This window comes from Aythya ferina, assembly GCF_964211825.1.
Source record: "Aythya ferina genome assembly, chromosome: 1".
In the NCBI taxonomy this organism is placed as follows: Eukaryota; Metazoa; Chordata; class Aves; order Anseriformes; family Anatidae; genus Aythya; species Aythya ferina.
In genome coordinates this window covers 72202529-72219717 of record NC_140296.1, presented here as the reverse complement: position 1 = coordinate 72219717, position 17189 = coordinate 72202529, and the positions used below count along the sequence as shown (strand labels likewise).

Sequence of the window (17189 nt, the reverse complement as noted above, 5' to 3'; positions counted from 1 at the left end):
CTACAACATGTCTGTTCCTTGCTTTGGAGGAGTAAAAAAAATGGGAGACAAAAGCCTAAATTTAAATCCAGCATTTTGACTGTTAACAGTATCCTGCTTGTTGTGGTATTATATGTCAGCATAATTGCCAAGAGTAAATAACAAGCACATTTAAAAATAAAGGGTTTCTAGTTTTCTTCTAAATCAAAATGGTAAAACTGTACAGTCATAGTGGAACACCAGATTAAAATAGTGAATTTTTATTACAGTTTTTAAAACAATAACCAACACTACCTTATATTAATAGGTCATTTTATAAGAGAATTCATTATATGAAGACCATGTGTACACATCAACTTTACCCACAGCTTCCATTTATATTCCATATAGTGTCACCAAAATAATGAACCCCATACACTCCAACATACTCCTTTGGTGCCTTTTACTCCCTTGGCATTTTTCAGGTTGGGCATCTTCTCAGAGGGATCTCCTTCCTTAAATTGGACAAAGTTGACTATCATATGTCAGTGAACCCAAAACCTTCTGCCAGAGACAGTGAGCAAGGACAGCTGCAAGTCCTTTTTTTCAGAGTACATCTCTTCAGGTTATTCCAAGCATTGGCAACATTATTGCAAGCATGAAGAACAGTCAACAAATACACCACCAATAAATACACCAACCAGTCTCCACATATCTTGCTGTTTTCTAGATTTTCTTATTTCAACTTAAACTTCTCCTCCCACAGCTTTCATGAGAAAAGGGCAAACCTCAGAACAGTCTGATAAATACTCATGTATTTGTAGAGTCATTCTCCTCTGAATGAGGACTCCCCAGTGCCTGGAGGTCTAAAAATATAAAAATATATTCACCTCCCCACAGAGTTATACAACACCAAACAAATTCACAGCACGAAAAATGCAATCTAAATCAAAGACTTTTCACACTTTCTAAAATTTTTGAATCAGTTGATTTGAAGTATAATGAAAAAATTGAGAATAATTATTTTTATTTTATCCAAACCAGTTGACCATCCCTAATTTATACAACAGTTGATGAAGCTGATGGGGAAAGGACAGCTGGGTTGATTACTTTGCTTCATTCATAATGCAGTTTTCTTCCCCTCCTGACATGTGAAACATCTCAGTGATTTTATGTCCTCCCTCCCTTACTCTAAAAGTACGAATGAAAATATCTTCCTCCTGGATGAAGAGACAGTTAATTTTAAATTAAACATCTGTGTCCAGGCACAATGCACATATATCTCTGTTGCATAGCAAACAACTTGTAACTGGAATTACTAAAATTTGTGTTTTTGACCTCCAAACAGTTAACCAACATTTGTCTTAGCTGACTAGTGTGAGACCAATACCTCTAGTGATAAGACAAAAGAGTTTAGCAGTTTGAGTCCTCTTCTCAGTACACAAAGGTGGAAATGCTGACCACTGTATAAATGAGCTGGGAGCTTTGTTGGAGGTCACAGCAGATGGGGAGCTTGGAAAATGTGGGGTAAATAAGTGTAGGCTTTACTTTCACAGTGGACAGAGTATTTAATGTCCTGGATCAGTAATTACAGACAAAGTTTTAAAAAATGAGAGCTAAAATGCTATTTAGTAACTCAAGCAGAATAGGAATTTGAGTATGGAATCCAAACCATGGTAATAAAAACAAAACAAAACAAAACAAAACAAAAAAACTAAAGCATGGTGGGATCCACTGCACAATGTGTAGGTATGTAACAGGGACTGAAATCTTGGGCCCAGGAGAATACAACCTCCTGAAGTGCTGCAGTTCTCTTGGAGTAGCGGAGAAAGAAGTACCTCTGAAGGTTTCATGCAGGTATCAAAGGACTGGAAGAGGCTGCATCACCAGACTGCATGCTGGGAACAAGTTAGATATCTGAGTTGGACAGACAGGTTCCTAACCCTTTTTTTTTTTTTTCTTCCTGCTACTCTGTAGAAATCATTCCTGCAATTATTTTCTTTAAGTTGCTCAAGAGGCCAGTGGATGAAGTATGTCATCCACCCTTCTTCATGCCACATGCAAGTTAAGTTTACCTTTAATTCACCTGTGTTTAGTGTAGAGTTTTACAATGACTGGGAATTGAACAGTACTTATCCATGAAGAACAGCAAATCACAAGAACAATGAATCACTGTTTATGTAAACCACACAATCTAGCTCTGTGCTAAGAATAATTCAATCTGCCTATAAAAAGGATTGTCCACAAATAGCTTGTGCCCTCTAAAATGTTTTTACTTGGCTAGAGTTCTCCAAGGACTTGTTCTTTCCTTTTGACTCTTGAAAGCTCAATTATGAGAGAAAAGTCAAAAGTACTAGCATTTTTCCAAATTATGAGAAAAGCTTTGTTGTGCTTTGTGTGTTGGTTTATTTGTTTTTAGTTATTCATTTACATCCTTTTTTCAAAGAATTTTCCAAAACACCTTATTTCTCTGAAAGGAGTTACAGGAACATGTTAATGCATATGGTTATTCTCTTACCTCATTTCTATGTTTTGAAGGTATCACTTTCATTCTGTTGCAAATACATGAGTGGTACTTGCTTTTACTTTTAAAAGCTGTTTTTTCATTAATTGTCAGATGAGTTAATAAAGAGATAGACCGAAGAACATTATGTTTGTGTAAAGTTTTTCAAGTAAAGTTTTAAAGCTACTGTTGTATTTTATGAATATTTTAAATCAATACTTTTGTATATGACAAGTGCTTTATTTGCCTCCAAAGACCTCCCTTCTTCTGTTCCTTACTCTTGCCTTTCTTCCACTCTTCTTACCTTTCTTCCTTGGCCAGAATATACATTTAAATAACATTTGTGTGTGTGCAATATAGTTAAATCTTACCATCAAAAAATGTTGCAGAATCACAGAATTATGAGATGGCTGATGCTGGGAGACACCTCTAACAACCATCTAGTCCCACTTCCTGATCAGAACAGGGTCAGCTAGAGAGGATTGTTCAGGTCTGTGTCCATTTGGGTTTTGAATATCCTCAGGGACTCCACAACCTCTCTGGACAATCCTCTCTACCCCCCTTCTTTCCTTCCTTCCTTAATGCTCAAATTGAATTTTCTGTGTTTCAGTTTTTGCCCATTGCCTCTTGTGTTGTCATTGAGCACTGCTGAGAAGAGCCTGGTTCTGTCTTCATTTCTCCTCTCAAGGAGTATTTTATATATCTGGATAGGGTTCCCCTGAGCCTTCTCGTCTCCAAGATGAAGAGTTCCCGCTTTCTCAGTCTCCCCTTGTATCAGAGATGCTCCAATCCCTTAACTATCTTTGTGGCCCTTCACTGGATTACCACCAGTATGTCCATGTTTCTCCTGGGAAGCCCAGCAGTGGGCCCAACAGTAGAGGGGTGTCTCACCAGGTCCAAGCAGAGCAGAAGGATCACCTCCCTCAACCTTCTGCCAATGTTCTGCCTAATGCATGCCCAGGAAGTTTTTGGCCTTTGCTGCAAGGGTGCATTGCTGGCTAATGGCCAACTTAACCAACAAGACCTTCAAGGACTTTTCTGTCAAGCTGCTTTCCAGCTTGTGTCCCCCCAGGTTTGTGCCAGTACATGAGTGTATTCCTCTCCAGTTGGAGGGCTTGGCTTTTCACTTTGTTGAACTTAACAAGATTTCAGCTGACCCATTTCTCAAGCCTCTCAAGGCTGCTGTCAACATGAACGCAGGTCTATAGCTTGCTTTTCAGGTCACTTTAATATGTAAAGAAGCAAGTCCATGAACTCAGATTAAGAAAAAAATATCTAACCATATCCATTACAAAGACCAAAACTAAATTCATGTTTGAATTAGAGAATCTCTTTTGTAGAAATATTCAAACATAATTATCATTCTCCAGTTCTAAGGTGGAAGCAAACAAAAATCTTTCTTCCTAGGCTATAACCCTTGACATCTGTGTGCAAACTCCGATCTCATTTTTTGCTAAGAAAGTATCTACCTTTGACTTACAGTTAGCTGAATTTCATCTTTTAGAATGGAGAACTGTGTATTCTCAGACTGAAATTCCCCATACAGAAATTATAGTCTATGGTCAATTTTATTTCCCTTTAAGTCTCATAAAAAATTGGTGAGTTCCCTGTAGATGTCATAATAAGGTGCACTTCAGTCATTTCATGATTCTCAGGTGTCTTTGAGTTGTCTTCATACTCTCTCTTGAGCTGTTGAAAGCAGAACATAATACCATATTCTGACAGTAGTTCCACTGGTACTGAAATGCAGCAGTAAAATAGGTAGGCTTTGATTGCCTAAGTGTAGGTGTCTAGGTGAAAATGTAGATGTAGATGAAAAGTTAGATGCACTAATGTATTTTGCCTAGTTTCCAGCTGTCACTCCAGAAGGGTCTTCATCCCTTATAGGTCCTTTGCAATATCCACAGACCTGCTTGGATGTTTTGGGTACTAAAAAGCATTTCATACGGCACTACACACCCATTCAGGCAGCTGTGTTTCACCCACAGTGTCCCTACATACAGTTCATCAGTTAACATATCCATCCACTCTGTCATGTTAATCTCTTGATCATAATATTGCATAAGAAATTATATTCATCTAAATATATATATATATATATATTTCCCTCCAGAATCATTTCTTCCTAGGCTAGCAGCTGTTATCCTGATTGTCCTACTGTCTTATTCTTTTTCTTGGCTTTGGTTTTGCACTTCAGTTGGTGCTGAAATTTCCAGTTTACCAACCAAATTAGAATACCCCCAAACCATATTCTCATTACGGTTCCAATTCTCTCAGTCTTTGAATATCAAAGCTGTATAATAATACAAGACAATTGTTTTTGTGTTGTCTTCCAAGACCTAGAAAAATCTCATTAAAAAAGTCCCTTGAAAGTGATTTACCCTTTATGATTATAGGTAGAAACATACCAATCAACCTTCTAATGAAAGACATGTTTCTTTCATATCATTCAGTCTCCTAAATGATTTAGTGCAGTATATCATTCCAGATGCCTCGCAGAAATCTAAATATATCAACACCTTGTGTGATCTCAGTCTATTTTATTTTCTGTTCTGTAGTTAGAAGAATTATAGAGCTCCCTGTTTACTGTACGTTTTGTCCTTTGGCTTTGATTTTGAATGTACTTAAAGAAAGGTACATCAACATTAAGATTGTCAGACTGATGCAGTCATACAAATGCAAGAGATTTATTTAAATGAAAGGAAAAGTGGATTTTATCCTTGCTGACGCTAATGGACCAGTACATTTTCATGAATCATAAAAGAACAAAGTGTCCTTGTCTATATAAACATTTAGCTAAAGTCTAGGATGGCACCCTGAGGGTTACTTGAGGACAAGGAGAAAATGGTGACTGAAGGAGAATGAGCAACCAAAGACAGCTCTAGCTGCAGATCCAATTGTTTACTGTCTCAGAGCAGGAAGTGTTAGGACATTTCAGAAACTGTATAAAAATCCACAAAAGATAACTGTGTTTGAGACCAAGCTTCTCCTAGTTTCTGCTAGGAGAAGGTGAGGAATCACAGAATCACAGAATTTCTAGGTTGGAAGAGACCTCAAGATCATCAAGTCCAACCTCTGACCTAACGCTAACAGTCCCCACTAAACCATATCCCTAAGCTCTACATCTAAACGTCTTTTAAAGACTTCCAGGGATGGTGACTCCACCACTTCCCTGGGCAGCCTGTTCCAATGCCTCACAACCCTTTCAGTAAAGAAGTTCTTCCTAACATCTAACCTAAAACTCCCCTGGCGCAACTTTAGCCCATTCCCCCTCGTCCTGTCACCAGGCACGTGGGAGAACAAGCCAACCCCCACCTCACTACAGCCTCCTTTAAGGTACCTGTAGAGAGCGATAAGGTCGCCCCTGAGCCTCCTTTTCTCCAGGCTGAACAAGCCCAGCTCCCTCAGCCGCTCCTCATAGGACTTGTTCTCCAGGCCCCTCACCAGCTTCGTCGCCCTTCTCTGGACCCGCTCAAGCACCTCCATGTCCTTCTTGTAGCGAGGGGCCTAAAACTGAACACAGTACTCGAGGTGCGGCCTCACCAGAGCCTAGTACAGGGGGACGATCACCTCCCTAGCCCTGCTGGTCACACTGTTTCTGATACAAGCCAGGATGCTGTTGGCCTTCTTGGCCACCTGAGCACACTGCTGGCTCATATTCAGCCGACTATCCACCATCACTCCCAGGTCCTTCTCTGCCTGGCAGCTCTCCAACCATTCCTCTCCCAGCCTGTAGCTCTGCTTGAGGTTATTGCGCCCCAGGTGCAGGACCTGGCACTTGGCCTTGTTGAACTTCATGCAGTTGACCTCAGCCCATCGGTGCAGCCTATCCAGATCCTCCTGCAGAGCCTTCCTACCCTCGAGCAGATCGACACACGCACCTAAGTTGGTGTCATCTGCGAAGTTACTGAGGGTGCACTCGATGCCCTCGTCCAGATCATCGGTGAAGATATTAAAGAGGACCGGCCCCAGCACCGAGCCCTGGGGGACGCCACTTGTGACTGGCCTCCAACTGGACTTGACTCCATTTACCACGACTCTTTGGGCCCGGCCATCCAGCCAGTTTCTAACCCAATGAAGCGTGCGCCAGTCCAAGCCAAGAGCAGCCAGTTTCTTGAGGAGAATGCTGTGGGAGACGGTGTCAAAAGCCTTGCTGAAGTCAAGGTAGACCACATCCACAGCCTTTCCCTCGTCCACCCAGCATGTCACTTTGTCATAGAAGGAGATCAGGTTCGTCAAGCAGGATCTGCCTTTCATAAACCCATGCTGACTGGGCCTGATTGCCTGCTTGCCCTGCAAGTGCCACGTGATGACTCTCAAGACAATCTGCTCCATGAGCTTCCCTGGCACTGAGGTCAAACTGACAGGCCTGTAGTTTCCCGGGTCTGCCCTCCGGCCCTTCTTGTAGATGGGCGTCACGTTTGCTAGCCGCCAGTCAACTGGGACCTCCCCCGATCACCAGGACTGCTGATAAATGATGGACAGTGGCTTGGCCAGCTCTTCTGCCAGTTCACTCAGTACCCTTGGGTGGATCCCATCTGGCCCCATCGACTTGTGCACATCCAAGTGCCGTAGCAGGTCACCAATCAGTTCTTCATGGATAGTGAGGGCCACATCCTGCTCCCCATCCCCTTCCACCAGCTCAGGGTACTGAGTATCCAGAGAACAACTGGTATTGCCGCTAAAGACTGAGGCAAAGAAGGCATTGAGCACCTCCGCCTTTTCCTCATCTCTTGTAACTAAGTTTCCCCCCGCATCCAGTAAAGGATGGAGATTCTCCTTAGTCCTCCTTTTTGTGAAGGAGTATCTGTTTCTGCTAAGCAGGGATGACTTCTGATTCCTGCAGGCTCAGTAGAAGGCACAGAATATTTCTGGACTGAGAGACTATTTGCCTGCCTGCTCCTGGTGTGCTCTCTGCAGAATGGTGGGGACACAGCAGTGGAAGGGAATTTGGGCATACTGTCAAGTGGGACTTTGTGCTCCACTCATGTAGGAGATGGTTTATCACTATCTTATTCAAATCCCTCCCAGCTATTTCATTTCTACAAAATATTTAACATTAAATTCTCATATTCATTTTAATATTGTTAGGTCATCATCAATACTCCTCAGAGGTGTCATTCCCTTGCAGGTTAGTGCAGGAATTCGTGAACTGCAAGAAAACAAACAAGCCAAAACCCAAACAAAACAACAACAACAAATGTTAAACCACAAACCATTATAAGCAGAAACAATATTTGTTTTATATACAACCAGAATATGCATTGCAGGTCACATTTTCAGAAATGTAAGGTGCTATATCCTTGCCTAACCAAAAAAGACTATCTAGATGCACCAAAGCAGGCACCTAAAACTGAAGAGTAACAAAGATTATTGTGCTGGAGCTATAAGCAAGTTTATGTGATAAATTTTATGTTTAAAATTTGATGGTAAATTAAAATTTAAAGGTAATTTTACATACAAATATATACCCATCCTTGTACACATATTCATTCAAATGTATCTGTTTCCACATAAAATGTTCCATATGGAACATTTTATTGCATATCTTCCATTTATTTGTTATTCAGAAATTAAACGACACTGTGATTTTACCCTGTTTTCTGGGTACACTATCATCTGGCAGGAGCAGTGAAAGGATCCCTTACAGGATCCCATAAGAAAACAAGCTACAGTTCTGCTAGGTGAGGGAAGCATGAAGAGGACAGATCCTACAACAGCATCCAGCTGTGTTTTTCCTCCTCAATGTTAAAATTGTGGTGGTTCTTATTGCCAATCTATTACTTTAAAAATGTTTCCAGAATAACTTATTCAGCTAAGTAGGTGTTTTTCCTTAGTCCTACTGTACAATCAGCCTGCATGAGTAACCGTCTAAGAATGTTTACAGGACATTTAATCAGCAGGAGATAGTTACATTTACGGAGGTAATAGGAAATCCCCTGTGGCTTTGTACCTAATTTAGTCATCTTTAAAGCTTAGCATATTTACTGTTGCAGCTGGGGACTGGTACTGTCAAAAGATACTCAGCATAGAAAGAAAATCCAGCACCTCATCTGTCTAAAGTGATTCTCCAGGTTTCAGGAAGGTCTGACTATTCTGCTAGATCAGGGAATTAGGGTCCTTGTGCTCAGAATATTTTAAATATAAATTCATCCACAAAGAAAAAAAGATTCCAGAAATCTTGAAGAAAATTTTTCTTTATGGATGGGGTGTAATGACAAAAGTGGGCTTTTATACCTAAGTATTCAAAAGGAAACCCACATTCTCAATACACAGGAAAATAATTTTCCCCCAAACTTAAGAAACAAGCATCACATTTGAAAAAAAAAATAAATTAAAAGTTCCCTTTGCTATATTTTTCAAATCAGAGCTGTCACAGTCAGTTGCCACACATCAGTACCATGTACTCTCACTCTTCTATCTCATATGCTGAAATTCCATCTTTATAGAGGTAGTGTGTACTTGAAAGCATTAATCAATTTGAAAATTTTGAAAAATTTGAAAAATTTTATATTCTCTGGGACTTGCCAGAATATTTTGCCTATTTACTTTCTTATAACTCACGCTGGAATTAGTTCTTTTTGGGGAAAATTAGAGTTAAAATGTTCTCAAATGTTGATTAAAATGTGAGATATCCTATCACGGTTTGTGAGGAATTAATAAAGATGCTGCAGCAATATGTAGTGCCACAGGAACTGATGCGAAGCAGCAAAGCACAGTCTGAACTGTATCATTCCTGACATTTAAGCAGATTTTGTATTATTGTTCTTTTAATTTTTACTAAGCCCAGATGTTTTATACTGAACATTTCCCTGGATGCTCTGCGGCAGCAAGGTAGCTTTCATTGCTAATTTTGCTTGCAGGCAGATTCCATCTCCAATGGTACACCACATTTTGTATGACAGAATGAAGAAGAGACCAGATTGTCTGGCAAAACTAAGAAATGGAGAAAATTTGGATTATAGTACCTATTCTATCAACTTCAAAAAAAGAAAACCACCACCACCAAACAAAAACAAAACAAAACAAAAAAAACAAACAAACAAAAAAAACAACAACAACAAAAAAAAAAAAACAACAACAACAAAACAGCAAAGTACCTAAGTAAATGCTCCAGGACTGCTGGTGTCAGAGAACTTTGACTTCTGAGAAACTTAATGGTAAGTATTCCTTTAAGTCTGTGCTGGATAAAACTACCTGTGTGTATCAGTAATGGCAAAGGAAGAAAAAAAGGAGCAGATGAAGAAACAACATAGTGAAGCGTTTCATGAATTAAAACTCAAATTGCAGGATTATTTAAGTTTAAAAAGGCCATGTAATATTTTCCATACATATCTGAGAAAATAAATATTCATGACTTAGAATTATGAAATGGATGACCAGGAAAAATAAAAGATGATCTTCATTACACAGGGATATGGGGTTCAGCTCCTGAACGTATCTTAACCTAATTTCATCACACACACACACATGCAAAAACAGAAGCTCTGAAAAGTCAGCCAACAAAGCCGCTGATCAGAAAACCAGCTCCGACATATGGCATCTCCATTTCCAGAAAGGACTAGAAAGTTATCCATTGTAAATTAACTCCCTCACAGATGTCTCAAAAGGAACAGTTTTAATGATCATGATGGTTAAAAATAATTAATCCTTTTTACAAGCTCCTGGCTTCTGGATCTAAACTTCCTTTCATATGCCTTGGCCCCGAGGCTGGCTTCTAACCAAGGTCTGGCCAAAATTCAGAGCATCTTAACAGCTGGTCTACATGATGCCATTGCAGAGGGCGGAATTGTTTCACATAACTTTATACATCTGCAATGTGCAGAACATTCACATAGATTAGTTAAATTCTATTTGTTCCAAGACTTCAGTGATTTACCCACCCCACGCAGACTGCTATGCTGTATGTTACATTTTGTGGTTATAGTGCTGTACTACAGGCATCTGCATCACAATGGCTGCTATGGTGGGCACGAACTGATGTTCCCCTCCACGTGCCTGGTCTCTGAGCAGCACTGGCAGCACCACACTGCCCTGATTATCCAGCTCCTGCTGCAGCCTGGGCAGCAGATGCTCAAGGCTGTCTGCAACCCCCCCTGTAAGCCTAGCTCTAGAAGGGCTGCCGTGAGCTGAGCCATGGCAGCAGCTGCAGCAGAGTCAAGGTTGCTTCTTACTTACACAGGGGAAGCAATTAGGGATGAGGTTGTTAGTTCTCCTTTAAAGAGGTGAATGGTGTTTCTTACAAAGCATATACAATCCTATTTACTTGGATGCACAGGAAGAGTGCAGCAGAGCGTAGAGAAGAAACACTAAAAGTCACCCTCCAGACAGCTTTTCATTATGTAATGCTGCAGTGCTTGTGCAGCAAGGGTGGCTGAGTGATCCTAGAGACAAAAATCAGCTGTGAAGAACAAAACACCAACACAATCTTCTGAGGGTTGGCTTTCAGTGCTCCCGCTGTTTGTATTTCTTCTCTTATAAATAATCTATGATTAATCAGCGTTTGATGGGACTTATTGCTAGAGGTGAACATAAGGCCACAGAGGCAGGGAAGGAGTTAATTGCCCTGCTGCTACTGTGCTTGGCTGCCAGTTTCCTAGCCCAGGGTTTTCTTGCATAGATTTAACTGATGTGATAAGACACACCTGTCAAACCTTTGAAAGGTGACTGGTGGCTTTGTGTACCTCTCTGGAAAGGCAGCAATTTAGAGTGATGAGCCCTGAGAAAAGGAGTTCTTTCAAGGTCTCCAACTGTGCATGCAGAAGGAGTGAGGTACCCCCTTTGAATCACTTTGAAAATAAACATAATTAATATTAGAGCTGTGATTTAATCAGTGAATGGCTGATTTCTAGGCACTGTGTAGGTTTGCTTACCTCTGAGCTGCTGTTTTCCTCTTTCCAGGATGTTCCTCTGTAAAATGAGTGTTCTCTGACTTACTTACCTTGGCTTGTACTATATTATCCTGCCTGAGTGCACAGAGAACCACGCTGTGTAAACTCCCAGGGTATAAAATAGCACCAGAAATGAGATTCCAGTGAGTGCAAATATTTTACATGTAGTGGCTGTAGCTATGGCTAAAAACAAGTGAAATTATTGCCCTGCCTGGAATAATTAAGTTTGGGAAAGTTGACTTTTCCTAGGGTTAATATAGGGGTGAAGGACAAGATCTGGATGTGATCCTAAAGCAGATAAAAAACAATATTTTGTATATAAAATGTAGCACTATTATTAAATGTATATTAATTTGCAAAGAATGGAGCACTGCATGTAGTGTTTTACCTTATGCTAGTATCTGCTTGCCATTAGGTATGGTTCATGTCTTCTCTGGGACAAAAGAATAAAAGGCACCAGAGTGCCTTCGTACCCATCCAGATGTGCCCACCAAGAGACAGACAACCTATGGTACTATCTCAGAGATAACAATGACAGTCAACAAATGGTCAGAAAGTTTATAACAATTAGCAGTCAGGAGAGCAGAGAATATGTAAATGGTGTGACTGGAGCTTCAACTAAAGACTGAGGTCTCCAGATGCTCTACCAGAGGAACGATTGTTTAGTGCAGGGAGTGACTGAATCCTGGGGGGTTTGAGCCAGCCAAGTGAGTGATGCTGCAGGCATGGATGTGTGTACATTTTTTTTTTTTTTTTTCTCACTTAAAGGCAAAGGGACATTTAAAAATGAACACTTTGTTTTTAAAGTTTTTCAGACCTGGCTTGCTTCCTGGCTGTACAAGATTTCAGGCTGCTCTGTAGCTGTTGAAGCAGTTGCTGAGACCCAGAATCCTTCTTTAGGAGGAGTCTAGGTTGAACAACAAACAGGCATGGCCTGGGAAATAGCCAGAGGTGACCGTGCTCCACAGACATGGTGACAAACTGAAACATTTTGTTTTCACTTCTCAAAATAAAGTGTCTTTTATCAGTCCCCAGATAACTGAAAAAGTTACAGGGAGTTTCTAGAAGCTTTATTTCTATTCTAGAGAGGGGAAAAAAAAAAAAAACAAAAAAAAAACACCTTGAATTAATGGGAACAAACCTATTTCACCCCATCCTTCATCACTGAAGTATCGTTCTGCATGAGCACCTTGGGTGACCACCTTTCACTTCTCTAAAGAGAGGCATGTAATACAGGCCTTGAGGAGGCTTGCAGACCAGGAAAGATATGATCTGTTAATCACTGTTGCCTAGTTCCATTCTTGTGCCATGTTTGATCCAAACAGTGAGTTGTCAGAAGGGTAAGAATCAATTTTAAGCACTAAAATACATCAAACTCTGTAGTCCACTAAATTGTTCCAATACAGATGAACTTTTTTTTTTTTTTTCTTTTTTTTAAGCAGCTGTCAAGTGCTCAGCAAGGAAGATAAATCTAGTTTTCTGTGTGTTTTGATCAGTACATCTGCAAGACTAACATCTGCTATTACATTTTTATACTTGAATGGTATTTTGCAGTCAGGTCACAGGAATATTTTAAAATAGAAAATAATTCAAAATACATGATAATCAAGGGAAATGTAATATATGTAAAATTTACACTTTTTTCATATTTTGTTTATATTTTGAAAAATGAGAAGGGGGAAGAAATCTTATGTTTGCATTACAAACTTCTTTACCTGCACATAATGGCAGGCATTCCTCCTCCTCCCTCCCCCCCGCCTCCCCCCGCCAGGTTTTCACATAACTCTTAATTTTTTTTTTGTTAAGAAAATCTTTACCAAGTAGGGACATTTAGGAGCAGTTTGGAACAAATTGCAACAGCAGTAAAAAGAAATCTGAAAAGAAATGTTTTCTGAGTAAAACTACTCAGGGTACAGGAAAGAGGGAAAGACACAAAGTCACAGTTGTGCTCTGCCATTTGAGACCACATTCAGTTCAGACTGTTTGCAATGTGCATGGTTGAACACAGAAGCACGAGGAATTGCACCTCAACCTTACTGAGCAAACGTTAGGCACCAAGTCAAGGCACCAAGTCAAAGTTAGTTTCTAGGCTCCCTCTACAGTCGATGGAGAAAAATAGTACTTCTGGTGGGCATGTTCCTCTGCTTTTCTTGGTCATGTACTTTACAGGTTTCCAGGTGACTGGATATGAACTTGTGAACAATGAAGCTGGGGCACAATAACCCCAAGCAGAGCTACAGGCTGGGAGAGGAATGGTTGGAGAGCTGCCAGGCAGAGAAGGACCTGGGAGTGATGGTGGATAGTCGGCTGAATATGAGCCAGCAGTGTGCTCAGGTGGCCAAGAAGGCCAACAGCATCCTGGCTTGTATCAGAAACAGTGTGACCAGCAGGGCTAGGGAGGTGATCGTCCCCCTGTACTAGGCTCTGGTGAGGCCGCACCTCGAGTACTGTGTTCAGTTTTAGGCCCCTCGCTACAAGAAGGACATGGAGGTGCTTGAGCGGGTCCAGAGAAGGGCGACGAAGCTGGTGAGGGGCCTGGAGAACAAGTCCTATGAGGAGCGGCTGAGGGAGCTGGGCTTGTTCAGCCTGGAGAAAAGGAGGCTCAGGGGCGACCTTATCGCTCTCTACAGGTACCTTAAAGGAGGCTGTAGTGAGGTGGGGGTTGGCTTGTTCTCCCACGTGCCTGGTGACAGGACGAGGGGGAATGGGCTAAAGTTGCGCCAGGGGAGTTTTAGGTTAGATGTTAGGAAGAACTTCTTTACTGAAAGGGTTGTGAGGCATTGGAACAGGCTGCCCAGGGAAGTGGTGGAGTCACCATCCCTGGAAGTCTTCAAAAGACGTTTAGATGTAGAGCTTAGGGATATGGTTTAGTGGGGACTGTTAGCATTAGGTCAGAGGTTGGACTCAATGATCTTGAGGTCTCTTCCAACCTAGAAATTCTGTGATTCTGTGAAGTGAATGGTTTGTGTATTTGAGCACTTTAATAAATGTAGGAGCATGAAAATGACCATCCTTGCTTATGCTTTGTCCATTTAGGAATTATTAATGTTTGTTGACTAGGGAAAAAAAAAATAGACATTTCCACAGCCACCTAAAAATATTATTTCCTATGATAAAATGAGACCTTTGGCTGTTTTCAGCAACATATGTTTTTTTTTGTTTGTCGTTTATTTGTTTTTTTCTTGTTTGTTTGTTTTCAAGTAGGGAAACTTTTTTTTTTCCTTACATATTAATTCTAGGATATAAAAAAGATTCATATATAGCTTTTGAATTACTTCATTTTAAAAACACTACATGAAACTAAGTTCCTGGTCATTCCCAACATCAACAGGAGGTCTGTCATTTAAGAACTTGTCCTCAACAATTGTCACTAGCATGGGACATCTTGCATCCTTTATGGTGCTATATTCTCCACTGCAGTAACTGTCATATATCAAGATTATATCAGGCTTCTGTAAATTTTATTTATCATAACCCTCTGTAGATTTATCAAGTCTGATTTGAATCTAGGCTGTGACCTTAGATTTGTTGAATGATGAGGGGTTTTTTTTGTTTGTTTGTTTTTGTTTAAAGGGACACCATTAAAATCATTCTTTCAACTTGTTAAGGAGTATATTGTAGAAGGAGATCTTCAAGGAGATCTGTATTATACAATGAACAAGAACATGTTGTTCGAGTGACAAATACAAAAGATGAATGACAGGATAACCTTTGTGATAAAGACTTCGTGTGAATTTAAATAAGAACTAAAAAAAAGAGTCAGACAAAAGGCAGTGAGATAAATTTTCTCATGTCAAAATGTGCAAAATTACTTCTCCTTTGGTCATATAAACTAATAGGGATATTGCAAATGTTGGTTACTGCAGAAAGAGGGAGGGAGAGGGGCTCTTCCACACAGTGTTAAAGTCAAGGTGCAAACAGCTGTAAGTAAATCTTGAGATATATTAAGTGCTCTAGGTGCTCAGCTCTGACAGCAGACTGATAAAGGCTAACATAAAATGGGCCATATTAACAGTGATGGACAGTCTCAAAATCCATATTAGTCGTGTATTTGCTTAGTAACAGTTATAGTGTGGCAGATTTTTTTTGTATGATAACTTGGCATAGAACTAGTACTCTTGTAGTACACTTTTCCTAGCACTACATACTGAACAGAAGTTAATAAGTAATTGTGAAACAGAGCCTCATTTTCAGAGTGCACTGACTAATGCCTCATTGCATTGTCCCACCACAACTACTGTGATTTAATTAAAAATATCATGCTACAGTGACTTTTGAAAACCTGCAGGTTTAAGCCACTCTGGTTTGTTCCATATGCTTGTCCTTAAATTAAATGAACAATAAAACCCCTCCGTTATCAGGCTGGAAGTACTGATATATTTCTGTACTCAGCTTTGAAAAAGCAATTTTTCATAGCATTATGAACACTGGATCGCCACTTTATTGTTGGTGCCAAAATTTCTGACAGAGCAAAGACAGGAGTTGAGCTCATACGTCAAGAACACTGCGGTTTATTGGTAGATCCTCCAACTGTAAAATATCCAAGAAAGCAGTAACTCCTTTTCTTCTCCTGTTTAAGTTTTTGCTTGAAATCCTTATGGAAAAATGCATTGTATTAATCAGTAAGGACAAAGGGTTAAATGACACAGTAGCATAAAAATGTTGGAGGATCATTTAGGAATATGGAAAACACACTGATTTGTAAATGTCTGCATGAAAACTCTATGATGCCTGGTAGAAGGAGGTTTGATTTTTAGTCAATACCTTCAGCAGCCATCCTCAGCTTTTACAGTGCTATGCACACAAGTTCTAAAGGACTGATAAAATGGGTGGCAATTTCTACAGCTTCCATACACATCCAGACAAACAGGCTTGCTCTTCTCCTTCTGTCCCATGCACAATACTGCAAGGTTGTTTTGCCCTGGAATTGCAGAAAAATCTGTTGGGGGACCACAATGGACTCTGAATCAAAACCAAGCATGTCTCCACAGCCATCCAGGATGAGCTCAGAACCCAAAGCTACTTTAATAATTAAGCACATTATTTTACAAGAAGATGACTGCTGTCAGTGCTGTTTATAACAGCTCTTTTAGGGACTCGTACAGGTGTAACACAGCACAGATGATCTTTGTATAGTTATAAACCTCAAACGAGTAGAGTGTTTAAGCTTATAATAGAAATGCTACGGAGGGATCACCAGAACAATAGATAATACATAACTGTCTCATTCCTTAAAGGTAATAGGAATGGCTTAGATTCTTTGTTCTGTTGCTGGAAGTTTTGTCCATTCTCTTTTCCCCCTTTCCTCTCACATTGTAAAGGTGAGAAAGTCTTTTGTCCCCAAGGTGGCCCTCTCTACTCCATCAAGATGTCTTTACTCAGCCAGTTGAATAAATAATGCTGTCTCCTGCCTGGCTGTGATGAATATCACAGCATTTGCAATCAGAGTGCAAATTGTACTGAGCACAGTGCAGTTTTCTAATAAAATTCAGTACACATAAGCTTTACTTGTATAGATTTCTCCAGATCATTTTACCTACTCTTTGTCTCCTTGACCAACTGGAGAAGAATATGGTGAAAGCTATTCTGAAATAGCTCCTCTGAAGGACCAATACCTTCAGATTGTCCTCTGAACCCCAACACTCTATTCCCATTGATCAGCTGGCATGGCTCAGGTGGATAATAGGCCCACTAATTTGCTTGTGCCCCAGGTTAAGTAGAACATCACCATGCAGGACCAGTACTTCCATGGGATCAGCATGTTCCCTCAGGTCAGAGTTACTCAGTCTGGAGATGGCAGTGAACACTCATGGGGCTCACCCATGGCTACTCAGGTT

At 40.3% G+C, this 17189-nt stretch overlaps 1 long non-coding RNA gene across 1 annotated transcript in view; it reads right to left on the bottom strand.

Moving 5' to 3' along the window:
* Positions 1-211: 211 nt before the first annotated feature.
* Positions 212-17189, bottom strand: part of LOC311431146 — a 31550-nt gene continuing 14572 nt past the window's right edge. The window contains exon 3 of the long non-coding RNA XR_014689273.1: positions 212-1178. This is a non-coding gene — a long non-coding RNA (uncharacterized lncRNA). The remainder of the gene's footprint in view (positions 1179-17189) is intronic.